Raw genomic sequence first — 22,619 nt, forward strand, 5'->3', positions numbered from 1 at the left:
TTCCCTGTGCTGTACACTAGGACCTTGTTGTTTATCTCTTTTATGTACAGTAGTTTGTACCTCTGGGTGGAGGTCTCCCTGCAGGCGGCCCACGGGGTGCTGCCGCTTTGCAGCAGCGAAGCCCTTGAGAGAGGCTGCTGCTCTTTCCGCAAAAGCTCCCTCGCCGAAGAGCCTAACGAACTCTGAGTGTTTCCATTGGCTTTTCTGATCTTCTAACTCCAGTTAAAAGCATCATTTTGCTTTGCTGTCAGTCAATTTCACTTTTGCAAGAATTTTAAAGATGTCTAAGCCCCTAAGGTGACAGTCCCAGCCTGATGCTGTCACACTGAGCTGTGTCATATTGAATTCTGTCACTGAAGAAAAACAAAATGAAATGCGCCCAGGTGTAAAATTCCAGGCCTTGTTCCTTCTTATTGATACCAGATTAGAATGGCAGTGTCTAATGTTATGAAATTGATATGATGAAGATTGATGTTTTAACTTTAGTGAGTTGGTAGTAAAATGTGTCATTTGTGTATTTATGCACAGACAGGGAAAACAATTTCACTTGGCCCCACTTTTACATTTTAAATGTTTTCTCTTGGTAATTAGACTCAGTGCCTGTTAAAATGGAAATACTCTCTTTTTTTGCCCTCTTCTTGAAACCCAGTGAATTTGATTGCAACTGCATGGGGTTTTTATCAAATTCACCAACAAGCCTGTTGGTTTGAGATGAACTTTTATCTGTGTGTGTATGTGTTTAGGTACAGCTTCTTACAGTGTTGCTCAAAATGCAGATTATTTTTTGAGATAGCAGGTTGATGAATGAGGCCTTCAGCATACCACTGGTGAGACGCAGCGGTCAACAAGACACGAGGCTCTTATAACATTTACCAAGAAATCACTATCCCTCAATCTCTGTGTCCCACAAGTGGGACATGCTAGCTCCTGCTGGCTTTACCTACCAGGACACAGGCTGGAATGTTTTATTTATTATTTTTAAGTTTCATCATTATTCAGTAGAACAGTTTATTTTCAAGAGTTTTACAGCCAGAAGATAGTAAATGACAGTCCTAGTTCACTGTCCTTTCCAAGTGTTGTTTTGGTTGTGCTTTAAAATTACAGTAATAGACATTTCCCCCTAAAATATGAATGGAAATTGTGTGTCTTGAAATCACACAATAATGATGACTCTAGCAACCCGATGCTTATTAATATTAATACTGGTGCTAATGAGAGCAGCTTCCACAGGTCAAGTTTTTAAGCATTAGTTCAGACATTTTTTTCTACCTTCCCATTTAATCTTCACAGTAATCCTAGAAGTTAGACATTATTACCTCAGTTTTCTTAATGAGGAATCCGAGGCTTAAAGAGGTTAATTCATTCAGCAAAGGTCATACCATTTCTAAGAAGCTAAGCTGAGGTTTCAACATGGGGCTCTCTAGCCCAGGCTGTGTGGTTTTTCTATAATCATACAAATACCTTTTCCTACAAAATTGGCTATGTTTATGTCACAGTAGACCAGGTAGGTTGAACGAGTACCCGTTGTGTGCATGAGGGGAGGTGGAGGATACAAGTTTTGGCACCAGAAGAGAGGAACCGTGGCAAGCCGGTGAGTTAAACAATAGTAAGAAGGCAGTGTGTTCTGAACTAGGCGTTACGCGCATTGGTTTCTCCCCCTTTGAAAGTGGCTGGTTATCCAGTAACAGTAGTCAAAGTTCAAGAGCAGGTTAAGGTCAAATAAAGCAGCCAAATGTTAGCTGTCAGATCTGTTCAGCTCAGTGACGGGAGATGTGAGTTATATTACAGAGGGGTCCCCTTAGCTCGCAAAACAAAGGTGTGGAGAGGAATTGAAGCTGACCGCCAAGCATCCATCTTTCCTGATGACTAGTAAAGGGCATTGTTGACAGCAGCAAGCACTCCCCACAGCAGAGGGACCGTTTTCAGTACCTGCTTTTACTACCCCAAATACCCGGTTTGCTGTACAAAGTACGAACTTCCCCCAGTTCATATAACTGTCTTTGCAGCAGCAGAAGACCATGTGTTTAAGCAGGAAAAAAGCAGTATGTTGAAAGAGTACGGTCTGGGCTTTCCAAATTTTCCTTACAGATAGTAGTGTTCAGTAAATGCCAGTCAATCTAAGACACCTAGCGTAATAATGCCACTTCCTCGCTGAATCACCATCCCTCATTCTGTCGCATCCCATCAGTGCATTTTGCCCTTTTTCTCCTGATCACTTGTTTAACTTGCTCTGCCCAGTTAAGGGACACCCACTCTGTGCCAGGCCCTTGCAATGTGCTGGCCACAGGAGGGTGATTCTGCAAGAGTGCTGCTCACGGAGCTCACCTTTTCAAGGAGGAGTGAGCACTGGAACTGTGTTCCCCGTGTGGCCCCAGCAGCATGCTGTGACACTGCACATTTGTCTCCAAAGCCTCCAGCAGGCTCAGAATTCCTCGTAACCTTGCCTTGAACCCTCCCTCCATAATCCTCAAGGGAAAGGATGTGGCTTAGGAATCAAAGAATCCTAGATTTGAATCTCAATCTTGCCTCATCTGAGCTCTCTGTCTTGAGCTCTTAAGTCCTCTTGGCCTCAGTTTCCTCATCTATAAAATGGGGGTGAAATCAGTAAATGAGGAGATTATGAAACCTAGAAAAATGGTATGCAGTGAAATCATTTGTCAGTACGTGGCCTTTGAAGACCACTCAGGTAAGACTGGGCTCCTTATCTGAACGAGCAGGTGCTGAGCATTTAGCATGTTCTGGATTCTATTCTGGGTGCTTTACTACAGAGGTGCTTGAGGTGCAGATGGTTTTAATGGGATGCTGAATGGAAGTGGTGTGAGAGAAGCTTTGTCTAAGGAGGTGCATGGAGATGAGATACCTAAAGAGATGGCTGTTGGAGGAGAAGAAGGGGTAGGCCAGGTGAGAAGGTTGGAAGACAAGGAAACATTGTGATTCATGGCATCTGGACAAGAAACCTCATTAGGAAGGGGAGCAGGTGCTCCAGAGCCCCACCATCTCCATCGCCTTCTGCCATTCCAGTGCCAGCTGCCCAGAACTGCGTTTCTTTGCTGACTTCTCTGGAACCGAGGAAGGCCATTATGCTGATCAGGGTTGCTGACATCCCTTAGGAGCAGCCCTTGACCAGTGAGTCTGGCATTTGGTGTATAAATACCCCAGCTCTTTCTCCCTTTGGGTGGGATAATTGAGGTGGTGGCTTTTACTCTGTTTTCTCGAATTTTCTGGCATCTGAGCTAATAATGCACCTTCTGTTGGCTGCCTTCCCTTCCTGTCTCACCTGCCCTTCCCCTGACAGTGTTTCTGGCCTCTCCCAAGTCAGTTACCTGCACTGGAATCTTTATTTCAAGGCCTGCTTTAGGGCAACTCAGAGTAAGACAAGGAAGTATTTTCCCAGCTTGATGTCCCAGAAGGTCATGTGCTGTTTCAAGGTCTTTGACCTTCACGGATACTCTGCAGAGGACCTGACAGATCAGCCACCAATTTGTTTTAAGCTGTAGCTTTCCTAAACTTTTAAGAACTAAACCCTTTAAGATATAAATACATAGTCCATCCCAAGAGTTGCAGCCTTGCCAGAGGAAATACGTATCTAGCAAAGGCAAGTTAAGCTCCTCTTGGAAAGAGAGAGGCTAGAAAGTGAATTCATTCAATTATTTTTGTAAAAGGACATACTCGTTTTTTCTGCTCTTCCTTTATGGGCAACTCATGGACTGAAGAGTTCAAAGTTTCATCTTCTACGTTTTCATGATATCTGGCGCCTATGGTGTTTTTTCATGATAAAAGTGAGTGTGTCTCCCACTAGAGTACTCCATACAGGTCAGACGTTGTACACATGTTCTGACACTTGTTTGTTATGAAGCTCTGTCTGACACAGGAACCTCAGAGGGGCTGAAGGAGCATGTAATTAAGGCCTGGTCTTCCTGACTTCAAAAATCCCGTGCATCTCCCTTGTTCTACACACTGTCTGTTGATAGAGCCCTTTGCTTGGGACGCAGCTCTGATCTGTAGACACACGCCAGCAGCGGAACCAAAAGGGCTGTGGACCTTCACGTGTGACTTTAGAAGCGAGAGAAACGGTGTGCAAGCCAGATATGAGCTGCAACACAGTTTTTAGAGGAAAAGGAAGAACCACAAGCCACAGCCTAGAGCGCTCTGGCACTAATTTGTCTGGTCTAGTAAGAGGGACAGCAAGTGGGAGGAGACTGGCCTGGTTCCTGAAATTTAACTTAAATACAAAGGAGAGGCGAAAATAACCCTGTTGGTGTTGCAAGCTCTGCCTGTTTTCATAGAATCTTGGACCATTCCCACATGACAGATCTTACCGAGGAGGCAGTCGGAGTTAGGAACTTGTGGAGCTGGAAATAGAGCCTTGATCCTGGCAGACTCCATCTGCCGTTTGGTAGATGGAGACACCATTCTGTCCTCCAGGCTGGGGAGGATGGTGTGAATGAAAGTTACCATCTCCTTCAGCCTAACGTCTTTATTTTATTTTGAAGATGCAAACCTACCTTTATTTGCAGATGGTATGATTGTGTACATGGGGAAAAAGAAGGGATCATGTAACTTTTAGAACTTCTAAGTGAATCTAGCAGAATTGTGGGATACAAGAGCCATGTCCAAAAATAAGTTGTATTTTTATGTAACAATAGCAGAGAACTGGAAATGGAAATTAAAAACATTATCTATAAATATTATATACAAACGTTATATACAAATTAAATGAAAGATATGTAAGACCTCACCTTTTTTTTTTTTTTGATCCAGGGGTGTATACTATATTTTAAAATTTTATTTATTTTTCATTCTTTAGCCTAACATCTTTCTTTTTATTTTATTTAATTTATTTTTTTTTATTGAAGAAAAATACGGAAGGCTTCACGAATTTGTGTGTCATCCTTGTCCAAGGGCCGTGCTAGTTTTCTCTGTATCGTTCTAGTTTCAGTGTATGTGCTGCCGAGGCGAGCAGGAGCCTGATGTCTTTAGTTCAGTTGACTAAGCACCTTTTCCATTCCCTCTCTCTGCCTCCCCCCACCCTCTACCCCCACCTCTCCCCCAAAGCCTTTCTAACAAGCTCTTAGTTACGTAAATTACAGAACAAAACCAGCTTCCTGTTAACTCCTTTGGACTTTAATTAAAAGGCATATTCAAATGTGTTTCGTGCCCCAGTGCCATCCACACTAAATAGCACATAAGCACTTTTGCAGTGCTTAATGCAAACTTGTTGAAGAATGTGCATTAGTTTTCATGGACTTTAAATTGAATTAATGCTCATGGAAAAGGATAAAGTGAACTGGTTTTGGAGGGAGCACTGAAGAAGAGAGAGAGAGAATAAGAGGAGCCAGTAAAGGCATGAGGTTTCTAAATGCGCACGCACTCATTTCTCTCTGTGACCGTCATTTGATCGGCACCGTGTGAATGCACTTGGAGACAGCCTTCGTGTTAATGAATTCAGGTGTGTGAAGCCCAGTGCTAGAGACCCAGGTTGTGTTGAAATAGCATTGACTTTGAGCCCAGACCGTCTCAGGGGTGTGAGACCTTGACCAAGGGACTTTGCCTCTTTTGAGAATCAGTTTTGTTTAATGGAAAATTGGACGAGATGACGTATGGACATAGCCTGAGGTCCCTGACACATAGTAGGTAGCCATTTACTCCTAGTTTTGTTTCCAGGTAAGTGAAGACTCTGATTCTCTGACTCTGGGGGCTCTGGCGGGGAGAACTTTTATACCCCATCCCCTGCTGGCCTGTTGACTAAGCTCAGAGAGGGCGAGACCCACCTCTGGGGTCCACTGCTCTGCACTCTTGCCTCGCCCATTGAAGGTGAGCGATAAATATTTGTTGGGAAGAATAATGCGCAACATTAGCTGAACCCGCCCATTGCTCTCGGGGTGAAACTGCCAGGAAATCCAATTTGGGGGGAGATTTTGGTTTCCAGGGATCATGAGGGACCCTGCCTCTTATTAGACAGTCTCACAAATTCTCCTTTGTGTTGGGGCACAGGGGGACATCCCCTTTGTGCTTTCTGATAACTGAGGACCTCTGTAATAATAAGAGAATACACAGAGGGACCCAGTGACTTCAGAGGAGAGCCCCTTTCTCTGAAATTCCATTAACACCCTCAAATGGATGGGCTTTAATTTCCCACAAAGCAGCCCTATATTCCAAAGGTGAGAGGCTCATCTGCAAAATTGTTGCAACCCACTCTTTTTCTCTGCATTGAAAGCTCTTTAAAATTCGTGTTTCCAGTTGTATTTTAACCGGGGCGGCGGGGGATGGGGGTTGAAGAGTGACTGCCTTTTTTCAGAGCCTTCTCCGCCTACATCTGAGCACAATGGATGAAAGACGACTTCAGGAAAAGTAAGTGGCAGTAATAAACAGCACATCAGCCTTAGTCACAAGTGCGAATTCAGCTTACATTTGTTGCCTGTCTGTTCTGTGGATTACTTGACATACGTTTTATCTAACCCTTGGGACAGTCCCAGCAAAACCTTCGTGAGAATCCCCACCCTACACAGAAGGAGCCTGAAATGACTTCCCTGAGATCGTGTCATCTAATCAGCGCCCAGGTCTGGACTCAGACTCAGGTGACCCCCAGGCTAGGTCTCTCCCCTCGATGTTGCAGGTCTGGGTGAAGTGCTAGCTTGCTGGGCCCTCTGGTAGTGATGCTTGGCGCTGCTGTAGTTCGGTGTTTTCATTTCTTGTTCTGTCTGTCCTTAGGAGTGGGAAGTCAAAGATGAGCCTGAATAAATGGCACCCCCTGCCCCCCATTTCCATTTCCAAAGAACTGTTTTATCTTGTTTAGATCTGGGGTTTCTGAGTACTGTTTAATTTGGTGGGGGGGGGGGATTCTGCTCTTCTTTTGTTTGTTTTTAAAGCACTGCTCTAAGAAGAGTTTGGGCGAAACCCAGCAAGGCATGTCTCCTTGTCCTCACCAGTTTTCCAGAACTAGAACAGGCCGTGTTATGTCCTTCAGGAAGGTAGGCAATGAGAGACCTAGAAGATGAAAAACATGTACCGATGTGGGTTTGGGTTCGAGTAGTTATGGTGCAGCCTGATGCAAAGGCCATGGAACACAGCAAGCCTTACCATTGATTAAGTCACTCAGGAGCCCTTTCTTGGCTGTCAGGTGGGGATTGTACCAGGATCTCCGCTGGCCAGTTTGTTCTTGGCCAGTTGAGCTTAAAGGTTGGCCCAGTTGATTTTCTAGCTGCCACGTCCACTGTCACACGTGCCCTTCAGAGCAGCACAGTGACAGCCAGTCTCCAGGACTCAGCAAAGCCCCCTTGCTCACTGTCCCAGGCAGTGAATCGCTGCTCAGCTCATCCACACATTTATGTGTCTAGTCCCACACTTCATGTTCCTTGCCCTCAGGGGGCTGACAGTCCAGCAGGAAGAGATGGATGTTCAGGCAAAGCTTAACGGAGAAGCGGAGAAAGTAGAAAGTGACAAGTGAGAGGGGACGCGAAGGATTACTAAGAGCTCATCTAGTGGAGAGAGAATGAAAGGGTCGTTCTGTCAGATTGTCCTTGACTTGGAGCTGTGAGCCACTGAGCAGCAGCAGTTACTCTGTGTGGCTGAGAGGGCGGGTGGGGAACGATGCTCGTGCTTGCACTGCTTCGTAGCCAGTCTCCTCTGCCTGAATCCACCTCTGTGTCACCACCCCAACCTGTTCCAGCACACTTCAGCCACCTAACTCATATCTCAACTAACAGACGTCAACTTAAACCCCCTTTCCTTCAGGAATTCCTGTTGTGGGACATGCTAACATATGTTGGCCTGAATTGTCTATCTGTCTTTCCTTGTCATACTGGAAGATCTTGATAAGCAAGGAGGTGCCTGCCTGTTATTACTGGGAATGAATGATAGAAGACATAGCTTGAAGGTGGGTTAAAACCAAATTTGCTGAGCCTTGACTTTGGACTTGAACCTGAAAGCAACAAGTTTTGTCGCTGTTTGTTTTTAAGCTGATAACTTTTATTGCAGGGATGAGCAAGAACAGGTGGCTTATGCCCCCGAAACCCCAGACTCCCTGAAGGGTTTCAGTTGAGCGTTATAAAAGATAGGGTGAGGGAGAGGCATCCCAGGGTCCGGGATCCGCTGTGCACTGTTCTCTGATTGGCTGATGGTGATCAATCTTTAGGCGCCAGCAGGTCTGGAGGCTGTGTGCTCATGATCGTCAGGTAGCTAATTTCTTCCGTTTGGTGGTGGTTTTAGCATCTGAAACATTTGAACTTACTAAGGTGGGCAACTACATGATCTGATTTGTGCAGAAAAACGATGATTGGTAGCAGTGTCATAACTTAATCACAGGGTTTCAGTGAGGATCAAGTGAAATAATAAATGGATGTGCTCTTTAAAAAAACGTTCTTCTAAACAGCAGTAAGGTGCTTATCCAAATGGAGGGTGTAGCTACTATACTTTGTTTTTTTGATGCCCGCTGTTCAAAATTAGTATTTCAGTGAATAACCCTCCCCATCATCCTCCAGTTTCTAATCCCGATTCAGCTGGTAATTCAGTGGTTAATTCCACATTACATTTTCTCTTCTTCCTGAGTGAATACAGGTAAAGGGATCCTAGTTAGAGACCTGGCCTCTCTTTGCATTTCAATGCGCTCCCCTGCGGAACTGCCAAATTCCAGTGCGCTATTAAAATGGGCAGCACACCAACAAAAATCTGTCCTCATCAAAAATTCAGGAAAATAAAATAGAAAGATGTAAGGCCACATTTTCAAAGGATTCAGCTTGACCCCCTTGTATTTTTTTGTGTATGCAGAAAGTATTTTTTCGCACCTGCAAGCACAGTCTCTGTGAGCCAGCTATAGCCTCCAAACTGCCAAGGCTTTAAAAACAAATCTGCCTTTCAAATTCAGCCCAGAAACCCAGCAATGAAACAAGAATGGGGTAGAGGGCTGCCTACAACTATTTATAGGAGTATTGGGGGATGTAATTACTACCTTGCAGCCTGTTCTGAAATACCTCTGCTTGGCAGAAGTCTGTGTGCCCCACATCAGAGATTGAAGGAAACCCTCAAAGATGGTGGATGACTTGAGTTGGTGAGAGTGGCAGCTTGAGTGGTTTCTTTTTGCTTAACCTGGTTTTTAATTGGTCTGTATAAGATGCTTTGGGAATTTCAGCTGCATTCATGCATGCATTCGTGTGTGTGTTTATCTTCCATCTGAACTTTCATAGCACTAACCTTTTAAGTATCTGCCAGGTCTTGGGCTCTGTGCTAGGCTCTGTGCGTTTAGTAATGAACACAAAGTCAGGTCTCTATTCTTACACATCTTCCACCTGACTGTGAAAGGCAGCCAGCTAATGGTCACTGAAGTACTGTGATGTTCATATCCTGTTGTGAATTCATTCCAATTGTGATAAGAACTCTGCGAGAAAATGCTAATCCCCCTAAGAAGGGAGGTTAGATGAGGGCTGGGAGTTTTGTCTGTTATGTTCATGCTGAATTCTCAGGGCCTGCAGCAGTCCTGGCATGCATTTTTCCATGAATTTTGGAACACAGATTGCACCATCAGAGCGTAGATAAGAGGGCCTGACGTAGTCGGTGAAGCCCCGGGACATGACATTTAAGCTGAGATCTAAAGAGGGATGGGGAATCAGCTGTTTAGGACAGGCACAGGTGGGGAGTAGAGAGCGTTCTGGGGGAGGGAAGGGCTTGTGAGAAGGCCTCCCAGGAAGACAGAGCTGTGTGCCCTTGACGAGTGAGTCTGGAGATGTGCACAGGAGCTGGGTCATGTGGGATGTGGGAGGTGACAACCAACATGCAGATAAAGTGCTCAGAAGGTCCTGATCTGGATAGTGGCATCAGTGTACTGGGTCTTTCAGGCAAGACTGTAGACACAGCCCTCAGCTCCAGGAGAGCGTGAGTGAATGTTTTCTGACTAACAGGGAATGAATGAATGCTTACTCGTGCCCACCATGAACACCTACCGTGTGCCAAGCAGGAAGGGGTTTCATTGACAAAGGTACAGAAACTCACTGGCAGGAGGTGTCTCTGCTTTTCCCGGTGGCTTTGCAGAAGCAGCATTCTGGTGTCAGACCCAGCCCTCGGTGCTGCTTAGCTGTGTGGCCTTGAGAGGATCAGCTAAGCTCTCTGAGTTTAGTGTACGTAAGGCGTCAAGCACAGTGGCTGTCTCACAGTAAAGGCTGCCTCAGTGCTCTCGTCTGCATTTTTTCATTCAAGAAACATCTATTACACGCCTAGTATGGACCTGGCCCCGGCTAAGTACTAAGGACCCTGTAATGAATTAAGACATTAAAAAAATTTTCTTTCCTTGCCTCTCTCTACTTCAGGTAGCTCGTTTTGATTATCATGTGAGAATACGTATGATGTTTTGCAGATTGGAAAGTGGTGTATAAACATGAATTATCTTTTATTCTATAACCTTGCCTAGGTATTGATCATCACCTTCAAGCATTCGCTTACAAAATTGCAAGTGAAGTCACTTGTGGGGCTGGACATAATTCTGAAAATTCAAATGTAATTCTTAGAATTTTGGTTAGCACTTATTTTAGTTGTAATTAAGTTCCAGGCACTGTCCTAAGGACTTTACATGTATGAATTCACTTAGTCCTTACCGCACCCTCCATGCAGAAACCAGAGCCCAGGAAGGTTAAAGCCGTTGTCCCAAATTGTAACCATGGGAAGCAGCAGACTTGGATTTGAACCCAGAGTCACTCTGCCTTAGATCACGTGCTGGTACCCCGTACGAAACATACAGCACCAAGAATAGATTTTTGTTTCATTGTCAGATTAGTCATTGCTTACTGCCTCCCCTCCCTGTCACAGACTAAATTGCATATTACATGAGGGCTGAGACCTTGTGAATGTTTACTGACAATGCCTAGAACTGTGCCTGGCACGTAATATGTGCTTAATAAATGTAGACTGGCTGAATCTTTTCTAGCAGCTTAAACACACTATTTAATGCAAACAGATATTGATCCCCAGGCTGGAGTGTAACAGAACTACAGCTGTGCAGAGGCAAAAGATGGTCAAGGTGAGAGAGGGGCTTAGTCACCAACAGTTTCAGATCCACTAGGGGACTGTATTCAGAAAAAGGCAGTGTTCTTTGCCTGAAGTTATTCTGATGATCTCATTTGAAATAGGGACTTGCTTCAATGAAATATTGACTTGATTCGCACAGTCTTGTTGGAACTACAGCATTGATAGGGCTGATCACTTAAAGACCAGGATCTCTTAGCCCCAAGCCGATAAGGCTCCAGGTGTGCTCACAGTTCCAGGGGTTTGGGGACCTGCCTGTGGCCACACAGCTTGTCAGTGGCAGAGGCAGGACTAGAACCCAAAATTTGGGCTCATGGAATAAAGTGATGATCTGTTACACTGAGCTATTTTGGAACGGCGGTTTTGATTGGTGTTCTGTGTCTTGCTGTTTTTAGTCTTTGATTGACCTGGAGGTCAGTTAGGTAATTAACACGGGGATTGGTAGCAGGACATGATACAGGGGCTTCTCATTTGGGTTCCCGTTTGTAATTCTCCTCCTTGGGGAATTGAAACCGTCACAGTATTCCCCTGCTTGAAACCCTTCCATCGGCTGCTCACATCCTACAGGAAGAATCCCACGTTCAGTGTACGGGAGGGTGCTGTGGCTTCTTGCTCCTGCCTCACCGCCTGCCGTGCCCTGCTCCTGGCACCCCTGCCGACCTCGGTACATCCCACTACCACGCCTTTGCTCTTGCGTCCTCCAGCCTGTCCAGTGCCGCTCAGCTTCCACTCAGATTGTTAAACTCAGCGCTAGCACCGCCGCCTCTGGGAAGCCATCCTTGAGTTCCCCTCCCACAGCCGTTAAGGCTAATCCGCTTTCCTCTTTCCTCCCCTACCACGTGGTGCTTGCCTGGGGGCAATATCTGCTGTGGACTTTTTGAGGGAAGGCTTAGTCTGGATTCTTCTGTGAAGTCAGAGCTGATCTTAGACTATGTCACACGCTAAATACCTAACGCATCTTTGTTCAAACAGATAAATAGACAACAAATTAATTAATCTGCTAGATGGCAGATCACACTGGGCAAGCAGCCCCATCTCCCTCTGCCTCTCTTGGGGACTTTAACTTAGTGGCCTCGCCCTCATGCTCCTGTATCTTTTCTGCTGGGCTGAGCCCTGATGCTCAACCTGACCAGACCCGCCCCTTCCACGGACTCTGGACTCCCCCTGAGAAGGCTTGTGAGACCCTGAATGTTGTGTCTTAGACTAACTTGGACCCCTCAAAATGCTGCTGCTCCTAGCACCACTTGGCACTACGCTAGATCCTTTTCATGTGCATTTATGGCACTTTTTCCTTAAAACCATCCTGTTAAAGACCAGTCATTCTCCTCGCTGAACCAGCAAGGAAACCTGGGCTCAGACACGGGAGGATGCTTGACCCACGGTTACCGAGCTGGTCGTGGAGCTGCAGTTGGGCCCAGGACTTCCAGCTCCAGATTGTGTCATCTCTTTCCATAGTGCCCAGTCTTTGCTGGCAGTGGTTTTATTCCCCAGACCTCTGCAGTTGCCCTGTCAACAGCCCATGATTTCATTATAGTCAGAGTTGTTCTTGTACCAAGAAGACGTGAAAAACATGATCCATGCAGAGCCCACAGTCCTCTTGCTGACTCCCAGTGGGCTGTGGTCCCATTTCCCCCGGTGTGACACGGTTTCCCAGAATGATGGCCACCAGGCCATCAGGAGGCAAGCCAGCTGTAGCTTCCCTCCAAGTCCTGACGTGAAGGCAACGGAGCACCCCTCCACTCCAGGTGTGGCCACGTCCGTCCAGAGCAGCCCCTTTGTGGCCTGTGTGAGGGACTTTCTGGTGCCCTGTTCCTTGCTGAAGTACCCTATATATGGATTAAAAAAAAAAAACTCTAGTTAATCCCCCCTTTTAAAAACAGTGCTAGTTAGAATTTGTACGTGATAAGCGAAGAAATTATTCAGAGCTGCAGGAGCCCTGATCTTTTGATTCCATTTCAGAGGGGACTTCTGAACAACTTCTTAGTGAGGGAACAAGGGTGCCGACTCCGGGTTCCCACGGCAGGTGGACGGGGATTCTGGTCCTATGGTGGTTTCCAGTCCACACACCCATCCTCACTCACCGTAACCTTAGAAAGCCTTTCCCTTCCCCCAGCCCCAGATTCCCCATCTGGTCAAGTCCAGTCTCTCTTCCACGCAGCTGCCACAGGCTTTTACTTCAAAAACAAATGTTTATAGCATCACTGTGCTCCCTGGTCCCCTTCTGGGGGCCCCCTGTGGAGTGCACAACGCATCGCAGTGTCCTGACCTTGACAGGCAGCCCCTGGGAAACTGGTCACAACTGATACTCTCTTGTCTTATTTGCAGTCCACACGTGTCAGCACCTTACCCATCCCTCCATTTACCCAGCCCCCCTGCTTTATCAGGGTCAGCCCTCCACCCACCGGATGTCTGTCTTGCCTTTGCCTTTCCTCTCTCTCCTCGGAGATTCCTTGTCCCCTCCTTCCTCCTGACATGCCGCTTCCTCTGTAAATCCTTCCTTTATCATCCCAGGAAAAGTGGATACTTAATGCATGTGCTTGTGCGAGCGTGCATATGTGTGTGTGCTGGGCCAGGATATGGATGGATGGGGCATTTCCAGGAAAGGGAACAGTCAACGCAAAGAGGGAAGAGTTTCAGACACTTGAAGGACTGAAAGGAGGCTAATTAACATTTCTTGATGTGTAGGGAGAGTAGTAGATGAGTCTCTAAATTTAGGGCTTTGGGGCCATGCTCAGGAGGGTGGATTTTGTTCCAAGTATAACAGGGAGGCTTTGGGGGGTTTTATTGTACTGTCTTTAATTGTCTTGCTGTGGGGCCACATCTGTCTGCCCCGATGGACAGTGGATTCCTTGGGGGTAGCATCCTTTCTGCAGCCCCACATAGCTTACTCTGTAACATGGTGGGCATTGTTAGTCAGTGTTCAGTGTTGAGTAGAATAAATACAAAGGAGGGAAGGTATGTTAATGAACCCAAGCCTGCTAGAAGTTACTAACGTCCCTTCTTATCTCTTCCAGCTCATACATAATATCCTTACACCCTCTTGGTGTAAGTTTGGCCAACAAAGTTTATGGGAAAAGCAAGCTTTCACTGATTGTGGTTTATGTTTATCATATGTATTGTGTGTACCCTCACTATTTTGTGTGCAAAGAATGTTTCCTAGGTGATCCTCTTTGGGGAGATAATATGCAAAGAGATCTCCTGCGTTTTTACTAACACATCTGCAGTTTGCTAAATCATCACCTTCAAACCACAGTTTAATCCACTTTATTGCTTTCCAAAGCATTTCTTATGCATAAGATTACTTCCCCTGGGTTTTCAAAATAACTGACTAAAACGTACGCGTGAAGCTACACAAGTGTTTGTCCCCTTCAGCCTTTTGGTGTCTGTGTCTACCGCAAAGCTGAATGATGGAACTTACTATCTTGAGAATAGGAAGTTATTCAAAGGGGATGGAAAACCATGCTGTCTAACGGGTTGTCTCTGGATGTGGCGTTAGATGACCCTGGTTCTGAAATCTGGCTCTCCTGCTAATCAGCAGTATGAGATCTTGAACGAATCACTTAATAATGTTAAAAGTCCAGTTTCCCCATTTGTAAGTTGGTGATCATCGTAACGAGTTCATGTTGGGGTTTTCACATCAGGTTTTAAAAAGAAAATGTAGGAAGTGCTCAGAAAAGTTCTCACACACAGTAAATACTCAGGAAACGGTAGCCATTATTGTTAAGAGTTTAAACGCTGCTTCTGAACCATGTGGCTCCCATCAAGTTACTGGACTTTTTATGCTTTCATGTGCTCATCTTGAAAGTGGGGATAACATGAGCAGTAATAGGTTTGTTGAGTGGATCAAATGAGCAAGTACCACGAAGTGTTAAGAAAGTGCCCGGCCCGTGGGGAGTCCTCAGTGGCTTTTCAGGTTCTCTTGTTACTAATATCAGCTATTATCACGTGTGGCTGCTCCCAACTTTCAAAAGCCAAATAAAAGCAAATTTCCAGACTACATAAAGGCCAAGTTTTACACAAGCAAAAGGGACCATATCAGACATGACTGATTCTTCACTTAATGTGATGTGGCTGCAAGTCAAATATTTTCAATGTCTGATTCAATCTGAATGATTGTCTTTGTTGTGGTGACTGTCATATTCTGGAGTCTCTGTTGCCAGTTAGCTCAGTTGACCCCATTGAAAGATGCCCAGTGACTCAAGGTTTGAAAAATTATCCTTCTTCGACAGAATTGTCTAGATCCGTGTTGAGCTAAGACTGGGAATTATTAAAGCCCTTTCATTAACAAAAGGGTCCCCTCTTTCTGTTGCCCGAGACTCCATCAAATGATTAAATCATGTTTGCTGAGCTCCCTGGCTTGCCAGGCATCCACATGCTTCCCACTGATGTGGCCTGGTCATCTCCTTCTGCCACGTGACAAATTAAGAAAGCCAGGAGAGGTCTGCTGAGACGTGAGCCCAGCGACCTCCGCTCCGGCTCCAGGTGTGGTCCTGTGGTGAGGACAGCCACCCTGAGCTGGCATAGGTAAAACTGGCTGCCCCTTCAGCAGAGTGTACACACTCATGTGCCAGAAATGCCTTTTTAAAAACAGCTTGATAGAGATGTGATGGATACGCAGTATATTGCACATATTTCAAGTGTACAGTTTGAATCGTTCTTATATACGTATGCATCTGTGGACCCATGACCACAATCAAGGTAACTAAACACCCATCACTTCCAGAAGTTTCCCTGTCCCTTTGACATCTTCCCTCCTGCCCTTTCCTCCTGCCTCTGTCCTCAGGTTAACAACTGGTCTGCTTTCTGTCACTGTAGATTAGCTTTCCTTTTTCTAGAATTTTCTAGAAATTCCGTTTTCTAGAAATTTCTGTTTCCAGAATCTGTGAATTCATACCATTTGTACTTTTTCTTTCTGGGCTTCCTTGACATGGTGTAACGATCTTTCTAAGGGAAAGGTGAAACGACACTACCCCCCTGTAAAGTCGCGTCCTTGGACTCTCACTAGTAACAGCCACCGGTGACTGAGCGTGTGTGCTCCTCCTAGGGGTTCCACGCGTGCCTCCCTCTAAGTCCTCCCAGTACCTCTCTGTTGCCATGTCATGGCTGGGGCGGTGGAGGTCACACATGTGGGAGATACTCTGACTTGAAACCTATTTCATTCCACCTTGCTAGTGGCTGCGGGCAGCTCAGGCTCTAGGAAGAAGCCAGACTCCACTTTGGAGAGAACTGGGTTCAATCTCGGGCTGCGGCGTTTCCACAGGGAGACTTGGCACAAGTTACTTAACTGCCTTCCACCTGGGTCTCCTTGCTGTAAATGATGGTATCAGGCCAACGTGTTCTTGAGAGGAGTAGATAAGAGAGTGCATTTGAGCGCTCAGCCCGTACACAGGGCGTGCTTGGTGAACAGGGCATCTCTTTATTACTGGTAATAAACGAAGGCGGAAGAGGTCCCCTTTAGGACTGAGCAGACAACCTGTCATATCAGTGGACACCCTGTGTTGAGGAGTGTTCTAAAGGCTGAGAGCAAGGAAAAGAGGATAGAGGGTCATGTTGAATGTTATGTTGCTGTTTTGACCCGGCAGAGTACTGCCTGGCTTCTCCTAGACTCAGTCAAAGTGTGAGGAATAAATGATGGTGGATGAAGAAATGAGCACGCTCTGTTGACATAGCACCAGGGTGATTCAGAGAAACGGGGAAACCCAGATCGGGCCAGAGTGTATTATATCCTCACATCCCTTTGAAGGTAGAACCTGGAAAGGCGTTTTCTACTCGTAAGTCATTTACTATTCATTATTCTGAGACCTAAGATCCAAAGGGTATCCCACTTCCGCTGTTACAAATTACCGTACGTAGAAATAGGCACACGGATGATAACAAGACTCTAGTCCAAGCCTTGGGGTGCCATGGTGGTTGCATCGTAAATGGTAATGACTGGGGCCATCAGTGGGTGTGGCCGTGTTCCCTGATGTCTGGCTGGAGATGTGCTGCCATGCCGCCCATGGAACCAGGACCTCTGCATGGCTCACAACTGCCACTGTCACCCAGGCCGGTGGGTTTCAGATAGTGCGAGGATTTGAATTTGGCCCTGAGACTTGGAGCTGTGCTCAGGAGGCTGGCTCAGCGAGAGGAAAGAATTGTGTATGCTTAAAATGTTAGTGGATTTTTTTTTTCCTTGACAAAGACCCAAAGTTGGAAAGGAGTTTTTCCAAAGCGATATCACATGTTAAGAGGAAGAACGGACTTGCTCTTTCCTCTCACAACAGCCACCAGAGTCTCTCCTTTTATCACTGTCTTGGAGGTGAGGCATCAGGAAAAGCATCAAATAATAAAATATTCAGCACTTTTTGAACGTGCCAGGGGATGGGTGTTGTAGACACTTTCTAGGAAATAACCCGCTTCATCCTCAAAACAACCCTGTGAACTAAGAATTACTATGTCCTCATTTCGCAGATTAGGAAAGGGAGGCACAGAGAAGTTAAAGGAACTTGACCAAGGCCATCTTGCTCGTAACTGCTGGATTCAGAATTGCAGCCATGCTTTGGCTCGAGTCACCATGCTTTTACTCTGTCCTGTGGTGTTTTTCATGTAAAGGAACTTATTTGTGAAAGTCAATTAAATGATTAATTAAAAGAGGAAACTCCTAAGTCTTTATAAAGGTCACATGGAAAAAGTTGGTTGGTGCTTTTAAATATATGCATGATATGATAATATGGGTCAGCCTGGAACACATCATGCCAAGTTAAAGAAGCCAGTCACAAAAGGACAAACAGTGGATGATGCCACGTAACGTGAGCTGCCCAGAGTAGTCACGTTCATGGAGTCAGAAAGCAGGGTGGTAGTTGCCAGGGACTGGAATTGGGGGGGTGGGGAGACGTGGAGAGTCGTTGTTTCATGGGTACAGGGTTTCAGTTTTGAAAGATGGAAAGAGTTCTGGAGGCTGGTTGGACGACAGTGTGGATATATTTAATGCTGCTATACTGTGGACATGCAAATAGTTAAGATGCTAAATTGTATGTTATGTGTATTTTACCACAATTTTAAAAATACAGGGTGCAATAAGAAACACAGCTTAATGCCTTAAAAATATGCTTGATAATGAAAGTGTAAGGTTTTTATCAAGGGAAGGGAGCTGAACTGCCCCACACGCGTCTCATCCACACTGCCGTGCCCCTCGGTGGAGAAGGGATAGGAAGGTACCTGGAGGGGCACTGCGTGGTGCAGTTGGAGAACACAGGTTGCGGGGACGGCAGTTCTCCAATGAGAAAGAGAAGCTGTCAAAGCAGAGTCAGGAGGATGCTGAGGGGGCCGGGAACAGCCGCTCACCCTGACTATCTGCCTGTTTTAACTCATCAAATCCTCTTTCACAGGTGAGTACCCTGAGCCCCGGAGAGGTAAGTGAACTCACTTACCCAAAGGCACGCCTCTAGTAAGTGGAAGCGCTGGGATTGGAAGCTGTCACTTAGGTCCGGAGCCCGTATTTCAACCATTGCCCCCAGCTGCGGTGCTGCGCTGCTGGTCTGACACCGAGAGCGGTTATTACAGTTACGGCGTTAGCTGGCGCAGTGCTGCACCGTCACTAGAGCACAGTCTTCTGTTCAGTTTCACATCCATCCTATCTTCTGATTCTCTGGGAGATCAGCAAGGGTGGGCATTATCACTCATTTAGTACAGATTAGGAATATGGGGCTCTGTGACCTAAGCTGGATCACTGCCCCATGAGAACCAGGTTTCCTGCCCCCCTACTCTGCACCGGTGGCCCAGACCTGGTGGTCCGCTCCAAACCTTCCATAGGTGTGCTCCGATGTTTTTGATCAAGATGGAAAGTTAATTTCTCATCTTAAGGACTTTGAGGGGAATGATGATTATAACTTTCTGTGAGCAAAAGGGAAAGCGGGAACGATGAGATTAGGCCATCGACGAGGAAGGAGGATGTGGATCTGTCGCAGAGCTGTGCCTCAGGGGTATGTCAGAGGGCACAGTCAGGGCGGTCCTCAAGAAATGAGAGTGGGGAGGAAGGGCTAACGATCAGCAAGTCCCCGGGATAGACTGGACTGCGGCTGGGCCGCCAGGGTTGCTGATTCGTTGTTTTGAGTCTTTAAATCCCTTCAAGCATCCCCTACAGACACGCGGATCTGGAAGTGAGCCTCGAGCTCAGAAAGCAGAACAGTGCACCGTTTTGGGAGGCCTCGCAGGTGCAGGCACCTCCTCATCTCAGGGAAGGAAATGAAGACTGGGAAGCTAGTGGCTTTTGATAAAAAGCAGAATCCCGAAGTAGAGAAGCCGGAGTCAGGTCCTCCGCGAGGAACTCCTCTTCTCGAGTTCCTTTCTCGCTAGCCTGACTTTCCCGTCACTCTTGGTTCCTATGACTTTGTGTTGGTCTGGCCCCTGACAGCTCACTGAGTATATACACGGTGGCGTGATTTTGCTTCCTGCCCTCCTGCGTCCTGTGAAGTAGGGTAGCTGACGGAAACAGCTCCATTTTCCAGGTGAAGAAACTGACACTCAAGGAAGGTAAGGGACTGAACTCTGGCAAATGAGTATTCTCCAGATCTGAAGTCTCGTTTTTAGGTCAGCGGCACAGTCCTTTGTACCAGTCAACTCGGAATTCTGAAGGGTCCCCAAATCTGCACTTGGACAGTGGCGTCAGTGGAGCCCCTCAGTGGATGCTGCAGCACCCCATCCCTCGAGACCCCCAGCAGAGAGTCCAGCTTTGAATTGCGTGTGGCTGTGCTTCTCCCTCCTTGCTTTGTGATGATCTCTGAATGGTGGACCTACCTTCCCGCCTGAGCTCTGCTGGATTTGGGGAATAAAGGCTTGTAGAGGTGGGTTGAATTGTCGCCGATTCGGGGAACGGCCTGAATAGGCGTTGTACAGAAGACAGAGTGGTCGCAGGAGCTACTGGGTCTTCCTGAGACTCACCAAGTGCTAGAACTTTTTCTTGAGAACCAGTAGGTTGGTTTTAAGGTTTTGATGACCCTGATTCTGGTCCTGGCTCAACTCCTTTCTGGCTGTGTGACCTTGACCAGGTCACTTCCCCTCTCTGGGCCTTAGCTTCCTCATCTGCAGGGCGTGGTTTCCAAAGCCTGCTTTTGTGTTGAAGAAGTTGGGGTGAGGGCATCCTTATGGGGTGGGAAGCTCTTTGCACATGTTGGTTGTGGTTGTTGCTGGCATCTCCCCTTGTTGTCTTTCCCTCTCTTCTCAGAAGCAGTGGTTCTCAGAGTCCCCTGACCAGCAGATCAGCCTCGCCAGGAGACTTGGTAGAAACTCGTATCTCAGACGCCTGCCGAGTCGGGAACTCTGGGGACAGGGTCAGCAGTCCGTTCCTTAACAAGCCCTCCAGGTGTTGTGATGCCACTCAAGTTGGAGAACCATTTCTCTAAAGTGACCCCCCTTTGGGGGTCTGCTCCTGTTTCTAGATTTCAAGCAGGGATGAAGCTTGACTTGAACATTCTGCCTCAGGCTCTTGGCCTTCCCCCTAACACCGAGTTCTCAGTCCTGGCATGAGCTGCTGTATACCCTCAGGAGCGTACAGGCTGTGATGGTGGTTTTGTTTCGTTTATTTTTTTTTTCATTTGCTAATCTCTGCCAACAAACATTGAAACACTCCTGAGAGCCAGCCAAACAGCCCGGTTTTGGCCAAGCCTTCTTGTCTTTTGATTGCTGTCCCGTTTGCCTCCTTGGACTGCTCACGCCATCCGTCCAGGCTCCCTCCAGATGGTGGGTGGGTGGATGGGCCTAATTCTCCTCATCAGTGACAATGGGGTGGCAACTTCGTGTCTCCAGGCTCGACACTGTGACCCGCCTGCCCTTTCATTGTCAGAGATGACAAGGGACTTAGGAAAGCAGGTGGCAAATGCTCGGGAGAATCTATTAGAGCTGGTGATTCCTGCAAAACCATTTGCTCCAGACAAGAGATTGCTTACAAGGAACTCTGTCTCAACAAGCCGGGGTCTGTTACCCACTAATTATTTTTGGATTAGGAAGGGCTAACAGGACTTGGCCTTGGAAGGTCAGAATAATTTGAGTCGATAACTAGGTTGCTGCATTCCCCAGGGGAAAGAAGGATCTGTGAGACCAGGGTTTCAGCACTTTGATTGAAGGGAAACCGTGCTCTTGTGTTTCTCTGATAAATGTTGATAAAAGACTACCTTTATATGATTTTTCCAAATGTCAACTATTGTATCTTGTGGTCGAACCACTTGGAGGACGAGGCTTCTGTAGCATGAGCAGCAAAGTTGTTGTGGTAGAAAAAGTAGATTGTAAGGAGCAGGAGACAAGGCAAGGAGACGGATGCCTAGGAGGAGATTGTGAGCATCCGGACAAGTGGTGACGAGGGCCCTGATGGGGGCCGTGGAGTGGGGTGGTCAGGGGAGTCCAAAAGGTCTGGACTTGAACTTCTATCCCCCAACACTTCCCCCTCCTCTGAGCTCTGAGACCTTGGGCAAGTTACTTAATTTTTTGGTCTCTGTTCGCTGATTTCAAAACTGAGGGAAAATAAATATCCCTATGGCGTCCTTATGAAGTGACACGTTTTTGAAGATGAATTTATTTTCACAAAGTACCGGGTGTGTAGTAAAGACTCAACAGGTGTTAGCTCTAATTATTCTTATTGAAGCAGTGGTCGTGAGTTGATATGATGAGTGAGGCTGAAGAGGGACGTCTAGGGCTGTGCCCCAGGGTTCTGACTCACACACACACACTCTCTCTCTCTCTCTCTCTCTCTCTTTTTCTCTCTTTCTCTCTGTCTCTCTCTCTTTCTCTCTCTCTCTCTCTCTGTCTCTCTGTCTCTCTTCCTTGATGATGACCTTAGATGAATGAGGGGTGAGAAAACCCAAATGACAGCTCCCATGTCTTTTCTCTGGGTCATTATGACACAGTCCCCAGTTAGCTGTGAGCCAGAGTCTGGTCTTGCTTTCTCTCACTAGTCCGGGACACCTTTGTCTGCCCAAAGCCCCATTTATAGTTTCTTCCTTTCTCCCTGCCTTCTCTTAAACAGATCACACACATTGAACCATGATCATAGAGCAGTGACTCATGATGAAAATTTCCAACTCACAGCACAAACGGTCAGTGCATTTAATTGGATGGGAACGCTATACAGTAATTGTCAAGTGGAGTATCCACGAGGTGATCTGCCTGAGAGGCCTGAGCGCCCGACTCAGGCCCAGCACAGGGGCTCAGGGGCACATTTCCAAAAGGCTGTGGTGGAGACAAGGCGAGCCTGCCTGGTTCGGCATGGGTGACAAAGAGGAGGTTGTTGCATCTGAAGAGAACGTCCCTCTGCACGTGGTCAGTCTGTCCCTGTCTGTCTGTCTGTCTGTCTCTTTCATGCCGCGGGAAGCAGTAGCCCAGTCAGCGCTGAGACTGGCTGGGATCAGCCGGGGAGGTTTATAACTTCGTAACTGGATACTAAATAGCCTGGATGATGAAGGGCTTTTAAATATTTTTCCAAACAGGTCTCAGTCTTTTTCTGTCCTTTTGGTGAAGAGCCAGAAAGACTTGGGGTAAAATCCCAGCTCTGCCACATGTTGGGCAAGTGATTTGTTGGCAGTTTACTTAACCTTCTCTTTAGCCTTAGTGTCATCTGTGCTACACTGGGGGTAAGAATA

General features: G+C 46.7%; 1 protein-coding gene and 1 non-coding gene across 5 annotated transcripts in view; one reads left to right on the plus strand and one right to left on the minus strand.

The window, feature by feature from the left end:
- The window catches only part of DAB1 (DAB adaptor protein 1), a 1,070,346-nt gene that overhangs the window by 879,727 nt on the left and 168,000 nt on the right, over positions 1 to 22,619 (plus strand). The window lies entirely within an intron of this gene.
- Positions 4,857 to 4,963, minus strand: LOC116157008 (U6 spliceosomal RNA). Its single transcript, XR_004140973.1, has one exon. It is a non-coding gene; the product is annotated as a U6 spliceosomal RNA (small nuclear RNA).

This window comes from Camelus dromedarius, chromosome 14 (genome assembly GCF_036321535.1).
Source record: "Camelus dromedarius isolate mCamDro1 chromosome 14, mCamDro1.pat, whole genome shotgun sequence".
In the NCBI taxonomy this organism is placed as follows: Eukaryota; Metazoa; Chordata; class Mammalia; order Artiodactyla; family Camelidae; genus Camelus; species Camelus dromedarius.